The sequence below is a fragment of the Scomber scombrus genome, chromosome 1 (genome assembly GCF_963691925.1).
Source record: "Scomber scombrus chromosome 1, fScoSco1.1, whole genome shotgun sequence".
In the NCBI taxonomy this organism is placed as follows: Eukaryota; Metazoa; Chordata; class Actinopteri; order Scombriformes; family Scombridae; genus Scomber; species Scomber scombrus.
In genome coordinates this window covers 20,609,295-20,617,392 of record NC_084970.1, presented here as the reverse complement: position 1 = coordinate 20,617,392, position 8,098 = coordinate 20,609,295, and positions in this window count along the sequence as shown.

The window sequence follows — 8,098 nt, the reverse complement described above, 5'->3', positions numbered from 1 at the left end:
CAACTCTGAGTTGAGGGTAGGAACAGATCCATAAAACACTCCTTTGGTAGTCTCTGATTTACGAGAGAGTTTTGTGAATTAAACATCTAAATGTTCACAGGCCGAACTTGAAGAATCCCTGGTTATGTTGACTCTGAGAGACAGAGAAATCACAAAGGTTGGTCATACTAACAGAAGAAATATTGGGCAGTGTGTGAGTTTATTTTGTCAACTACTTTATTTTTATATGTTCCTGTGTAGAAAGACATCCTTATGGATAAGATGAAGACGTCTCATATGGAGAATCACAACATTATTGAGGTTTGTTTCACACCCTCTTCAGACATGTTTTAAGGCGTATAAAATTATCGGTTTTGAATAATAGTGGACAGGTGCAGAAAATGTTTTTTTTTGGGGGTTTTTTTTAAACATCTACTCTTTCTCCCTCCTTATAAAATTCAGAAGCTACGAACATGCAATTTAAATGTGTAACAACTACTTCACTTATATTCAGTTTTAGTGTATGTGATCTGGATGCTTCAAGTTTCCACAACACATGTAATTTACATAGTGGACCATGATTGGCTCCACACTAGCTGTGATGTCACAAATCATGCTTGTAGCCCCACACTCAGATTTCAGGAGAGCACAGAGGAACGTTTCCCCCTTCAGCAGATGAATGTGAAAACAGTCTTCTTGTTTAACAGTGACACTCAAACATCTAACTGAAAAAACAAGAAAATAATTTCAATGTTAAATGTCCCCATATTTTTTGACATTGTGTTAAATCCTGAAAAGAAACCAAAATTAAATGCAATGTGACAGAACTAATGTCAGGTATTTCAAATTATTGAACAAGCAGCTAATTCATTAACAGCAGCATTTCAGAATATGTAACAAGGAAAACAAAGATTTCAAATATGATAGATCTTCCATATGTTTTGATTTTATTAAATGGGTTTGGCTGACATTTTGGCTTTTATTAAGTACATTAACTCTGTCCTGGTGGTGCAGGGTCTGCAGTCACAGCTGATGAGGTTGCAGGAACATTCACAGCAAGTTCTGTTGAGGTACTATACTTTGTATATACATTTGTTCTATTTAACAGCTGTACAGTACAGACTACTTTACACTTAGGGTCATAAAGTTGAACACTGGTGACAAAAGTGTATGTTAAATGTAAGGAATATATCAGCTTACATAATTTTTAAATGCAATATTTTAAGTTAAATATCCAAACAAAGCATGCTATTCCAGAGATCATCAAAGTGGGAGGCGGGCCGCTCCAGGGGGGCTCCAAACAGCTTCAGGGAATGCTCAGTGAATCGAAGTGAGAACAAATGTATTAGTTATTGCATTAGTTATCAAAAGGAGATCACTTTGAGTAGCCTAGATATATGTGATATGGTTAAAGACATAGTTCAGAGATACAGTAGTTTTGGGGAATTTTACTGTTTTTCCCATTTTCCCAGAGTCAGAAACTAATAAATCTCGTTGTTAAGACTTTTTCATGTATTTAGTGTAGTCTGAGGTTATGTCAAGCAGCACTATCAGGGCATCTTGGGTCAGTTGTTGTGTGTCTAAGAGATCAAATAACATAATCATGATCTCATAGGCATCCAGGATTTGAGCAAAACTAAGCAAGTAAACTAAAGGAGGGTGAAGGGCACCTTTTTCCAAGTTTTGTCTGAAGGGAGGCCCATAGGCTCCAACTTTGAAAACTCCTGTGCTATTCCAAAGAAAATATTTTGTTTGTTTATAATGTTATACTTTAGAGAATATCTCAACATATGTGTGTATTCATTTCACAATTCCTTGTATATCATTTCTCTACTGATGATTTTCTAATGACAGGTATGACAGACACATCAGTCCTCAGAGGCTCTACAGCCGAGATCCTCCAAACCTGCACTCTCTGCAGAGTGAGATGCAGGACATGCAGCAGGTAGGAAATGCTTGCTGTCAGCAGGTTGTCATTTGTGGTACTGATATTCTGTCTAGTGTTTATCGTGACTTCCTTCTTTGTCGGCAGCAGCATCACAGAGCTCTGGAAGACATAAGCCTCCCCTCCCTGCACACACACAGTGATGATATTCAGAGCATCATCCACAGGATCAAGTCTGCAGAAATAGCTCATCTTCTGCACAATAAGTATCCTGAGAGGGTGAGAGGAGAGAGAGGAGAGTATAACAGAGGATGATACTTATTACACAAACTAACTCGTGCATCAATTATCTCTCTTGTGTCTTCTCACACAGGATTCTGCCTCTGTAGAGACACCAGAGAGGCCTTTTTCTCACCGCCAGCAGCAACAGGCAAGCATCAAGCAGCAGCTTGTCAATGTGTATGTGAGTTTTTACCTCCCTTTCTCCTGTTATGGTAACAGACTGGATTTGGTTGATGTTATTCTCTGTTCTGAGACGCTTCCACCCGCTAATAAAAGGGATGTCTGGTTTTGACAGTGTATTTATGGGCATCTCCATTGGAGTTACTATCTCCTGTGTGCAACACTCTATTAGGGATAAGTGCAGTTTTAGTACCCCCTGGTAACTACAGACATAACAGTGTGTAAAGGAGATGTTTATAAAGCTGCGGTGGTGGTTTCAGGCTTCTGGAGCTGGAGCTGCAGAAGTGTTTGTGGGAGGAGAAAGGAGAGAAGGTGGAGGAGCAGTTGAGAGCCCAGGAGAAGGAGCAAAAGCAAAGCCAGACTGGTAACCAGACACCGAACCAGGAGGCCAAGGCAGCTGTTGTGAACTGGTGGAAAGTCCTCAGTGCAGAGGGGACTAAGGCCCGGACAAAAGAAACTCAGCCGACCCAAGAGCTCTCTGAGAGAGCCAAGTTGCAGCCAACAGAGCAGACAATCTCTGCTATGAGGGAGCAGGTCTGTCAGCTGCAAACCTCTCCCAAATCTGCACAGGAGTGTGTCACTGAGCAAAAAAGCAGCAGTAGACTTGTTCTTATACACAAGGGAACCAACACTGAGAGCAAAGAAGCAGACGGAGCTGGGGAGAATGTAGTGAAGGATCAGAGGGATGCAGCGGTGGTTACAGACCCTGTGGAGATCACAGGTGGAGCAGTCTCAGAGCAGGAACACACCAAGCTTCAAGTGACTCCAGACGAACTTCTAGCGACCCTCAAAAGGATGGAGGCGATGGTCACCCATGCCTTGGTGACCGCTGAGCTGGTGAGAGAGAGCGAGCAGAGGGTGAGCCAGGTGAGAGTGAGGATGGAGAGCATCACTCAGAAGGTGGAGGAGGCTCTGGGTCGAGCAGCCGACACTGTCAAGCAGCTGAGCGGTCTAGAGGCCAGGATCACAAGAACGCCTCCAACTCAGGTTTGTCTATTTGCTTTTCAGTACAGTAACAGTAAAAACTCATACATAATCTTGATCTGAAAAGCTCACAATTCTACCTTTATTTTACTTTATTTCACATAAAATAGTGTAGAAAAGTTAGTCAAGTAAAAACAATGTTATTTATATATCCCAAAATCACACATCAATCACAAATGCGTCTCAAAGAAATGTACAATTTACAACATATGAAACGCTTAAACCCAGCTTGGTTGAGTTAATATTAGAAAATCTGTGGCTGTCAAATTATAATAACATACAATTATTTAAGATTTTATCTTATTATGTCATCCTACTGTCTTCTTGAGCTTTGAAGATGTTTTTATAATCAGTCATGAGGGCTGATTTTCTCATGTGGAGTTGATAACACCCCAGGGGATAAAAACTGCCAAAATAAATCCTGCCGGAATCAAGTTGAGGTTGTGACATTACTTTGACTCCTCTCACAAAAATGTGAAATGTGGCCTCTCTGCTGTACTGAACAGAAAAGTGTGTGTCCACAATTGTTTTGACATCATGCAATGATTAATATTGCATTCTCCCTTTTAAAGGATTTGCATGAAATCTTTTAATCAGCAGATAGCCTGTAAACCTTTTTTCTTGTGACCCCTTAATATAAATGAGTTGTGAACTGCTTGAAGAGTGATTTTCCCCCATCAGATTTTTAGAAGCTGAAATCAATTACAATACTCAGTATTTTACATGAACATAGCAAAGGTCAGCGAAACATCTAAAAGATAAACATAATTTTGTTTAGCAGGATTTTGATTGTCTTATTTCCTACCCTCATCTCATGACCCCGTAGATTCAACTGATGACCCCGTGTGGGGGCCCTGACCCCTAGGTTGGGAACCATTGTTATAAAGACTATGCAAATATTTATTTCCATTCACAATACTGAAGAGGTGTGTGTGTGTGTGTGTGTGTGTGTGTGTGTGTGTGTGTGTGTGTGTGTGTGTGTGTGTGTGTGAGTGTGTGTGTGTGTGTGTGTGTGTGTGTGTGTGTGTGTGTGTGTGTGTGTGTGTGTGTGTATTTTGTGCAATCAACAATAACAATAACAAAAATATATGAGCTATAATCAGTTTTTTGTGGATGAACTTAATATTTACAACTAGTAAATACTACTAGATCAACCTGTTCTCTTTGTCTGTACTTTCCTGAAGCCACCAGGTCCCAAACCGTCAGCTGACCCTGGACCAGACACAGCTGACTCTTCGACTGAGTCTGATATGGAGGCTAAAGACAGACAGCGAACAGAGAGCCCTCCTTCATCTCCTGTAATCCCAGAAGTCAGTGATTCTCCACAGCTACCCATGAATGGTATGATGGCCGCATTACAGACATGCAGCTTCAGTTAGTTCTTGTGGTTACACACAGATGAATTAAAGTTACTTCCTTTTCTATTGGTACTCCCTGAGGATGTCTGAAAATAGAATAGCAGATATTTACATTGCACACAACAGCTGGTATAGTGAGGAGGAAGAGAGAATAAGCTCTTAGGGAGTGTTTGCTATCTATCACAGGGGGCCATCAGGAAAATTAAGGGAAGTCAGAATGTTTTTTTAGTGGGGGTAGAGTATTTTTAGCTACATCAAATTGTTTAATTGACTACACATTCTGAGAGTATTTGAATTTGTAAGGCTACTTCACTGTTTTAGTCAGCTCTTCTCAATGTCTATGGTTCACCCCATATTACATTTACATCTTTTGAGCAAGTTTATATAAACACACTGCAAAATCTCTGATATGCAGCACACAAAAAGCACACAATGTAGGTCTGAAGGTAAATGGCCAGTAAAAGTGGAAAAAAATGAAAAAACAAATTATGAGAGATTAGAGATGAGTAGAATGATACCACTCTTATGTTTGTCCCATAAATATAAAGCTGAAAGCTGCAGGATTTCGTCATGTATTTTTTACTACTAATCATGTTGTTCTATGGTTTGGTCAAAGGGAGGCTCACTTTTTTTCCAACGCTTCAGGAAAGGTCATGGCAAATGTTTCCAAAGTCTCCTTCTCCAAGAACAAGTCCCTTGATGGCTCAAGTCCGAGTTGTATATTTAATTGTTTATTTGTAGTGTAGAGGAGTTTGGAGCACGCTGAGCTCACTGAGAGCCACTGGGTGGCCTCAGAGGGGGAAATTATATTTTAAATGAAGAGACAGTGTTTGTCTCTATGTCGGCTTGTTTGTTTATTTTACAGCCCTCTGTCTAAAGTTGACATTGACTAGTGCCATGTTGACGTGGGCTTGTTTTTGCTTACCAAATGAAGTTACATTCACACTGCAAATAGCTACAATGGGATGTGCAGTAAACATTTCATATTGATGCATATGATAATAACTAATATGAGCTCTGTTGATTCCAGTTTGATGTCACTGTACCTCAAGTTATGTCTGATAATGCAAGTCTCTGTCACTGAGAGCGAAGTTTTAACACATGTTATCTCCTCACAAAGCAACCCAGATGTTGGCATTGCCACAAGAATACATTACTTTATTTTTTCATTTAACTGTGACAAAACATATCAATTTACTTCAGTGGGAAGTAAAATGTGCCTATGATGGGGAATTAGGGTCACTGTTAGAAAGAAAAATCTGAGATCTAGAAAATTAAGTCACAATTTTCTTTTGTGAGAAACGTTGTTATATCTCAAGAAAAAAGGCATAATATTATGAGAAATAAAAGTCATAAAAGAGAATGTTTTCCAGGTGTGTGTTAAATGTTATATGTTTGATGTGTAAAAGCTTACATTATTCTTGTAACATTACAACTTTATTCTTAAAGGCTAATATTATGAGTTTTTCCTCAAAATATTATTATTTTATTGTCATAAAATTACAATTTGTTTCTCAATATATGATCTCATAACGTGATGGCTGTTTTTCTTCAAAATGATGACTTTATTCTCAGATTTTCCTTTTCCCCCCTCATTACTCTGTTGTATGTGTCAGATTCATATCCAGCCTCTGGGCTTGTTGAGGTTAAGCTTTAAAAGAAACAACCAGCAAAACAAAAAACAAGAGAAAACAACAGAGCAAAGGATACAGCATGGATGAATATAAAGCTAATCAAAGTTGTCATAAAACACATACATACAACTACAGACGAGACAAAACATCTCAAAGGACTACAAAAGTGTATCAGTAGAGGCAAATGCTAAGGATGTTTGACACATGCACACACATATGTGCTATGGAGACCTTAAAACCTTATCCACGAAGCACCTGGCATCACTAAGAATACTAAATGTTGACTTGTGAGTTATCTTTTCAGTGATTGAGCACCCTTACTGATGCTGTTGTGTTTTCATTGCCATCTAGAGTATAGACATTCACTCAGCCTCCATTTAGGCCTTTAAAGCTATTAAGGTCCTTCTTTTATCTGCCTTCATACCTTTAAAAGACTAATAGGAGATATTCAATCAACTGTAGGCATATCCCCATAACATGACAAAGGAATAAAACTTGTTTCTAGGGTTTTTTTATGTTGCAGTTTTAAACAAGAAACAGTGAGGTTGTTTGGTGCCGATGAATAAAGATCCACTGGACACTGAATGTAAATCATTTAGAAAAGAAGCGAGTTTCTAATGTTCACTGTGTGCACGTGTGTGTGTGTGTGATGGTTGTGTGCACTCTGGATTGTAAACAGTCAGCTCTTTTATGGGGAATCTATAAATTAGAGTACAGTGGCATAATGCTAACGTAATGTATGGTCAGGTTAAACTCTAGGCGCCATGTTGTGGGGAGAAAGAAAAAAGATTGGAGGTTTTGTTATGAGACAAGTATCATATAAACAGTGTTGTGTTCTTTTTCTGTATGCTCTTAATTTTTAATAGCACTGGTGTCCTCAACATTTGTAGCTCAATTACCTCTTGTGGTATATTGCTGTTCCGCTATGATGGTCCTCTACATCATCTTATTACTTGGTATCACGGTATTACCAACCTTTTCCTGAGAGCACCTAAAGCAGACGACACAATATCTTTCACTTGGGCCAAGAGCTTTCAACCAGCAGATCAAGCACCTGGTATACTTGAGACGGTTGCCAGGTTATTGTTGCCCCTAGTTATAGAGATAATGGAGGGGAGGGGGTTGGGTGCTTCCTGAAACAAGAGTTACAGTAGTTTTACCCCTCAGATGAATATCCCACTGCCAGCATCAACCTTACAGGACAGAAAACTCAATTAATTTATCTCGATTTGTTTCCTTTACATGTTTATCTTCATCACTCTTCCTCACACTCTCTCTCTCTCTCTCTCTCTCTCTCTCTCTCTCTCTCTCTCTCTCTCTCTCTCTCTCTCTCTCTCTCTCTCTCTCTCACTTCATCTCGCTCCGTCTCTCTACCTCGCTCTTGTTTTGTAACCGTCTCATGACATTTGCATTGCTTTCCTGTTAAATGCAAATTAACTATTTTTCACTGTCTGTCTGTGCTCTGGCTCCAACAGGTGGCACAGGACCAGGCAGCTGCGACGAGGTGAGACTCCCTGTTGCTCATGAATATTATTTATCTATATCAAGGCAGAACTGCATGCTTGTTTGTCTCATTTATGTTTGTCGAAAATATGTTTTTGTATGAGATGCTTAATGTAGTGCTGATTACAAATTTCTTCCATGCTTGGAAAAGGTAAAGTGAAACGGATCCTTTTGACTTTGCTTTGGGCAGTAGGGGAAAATATATTAATTTTCTTGTACTTTTCTTTAGTATTCCCATGTTATGCTACTTGTTATACTTGTATTTCACTACTGTTCAGATGGAAATTTTGCAC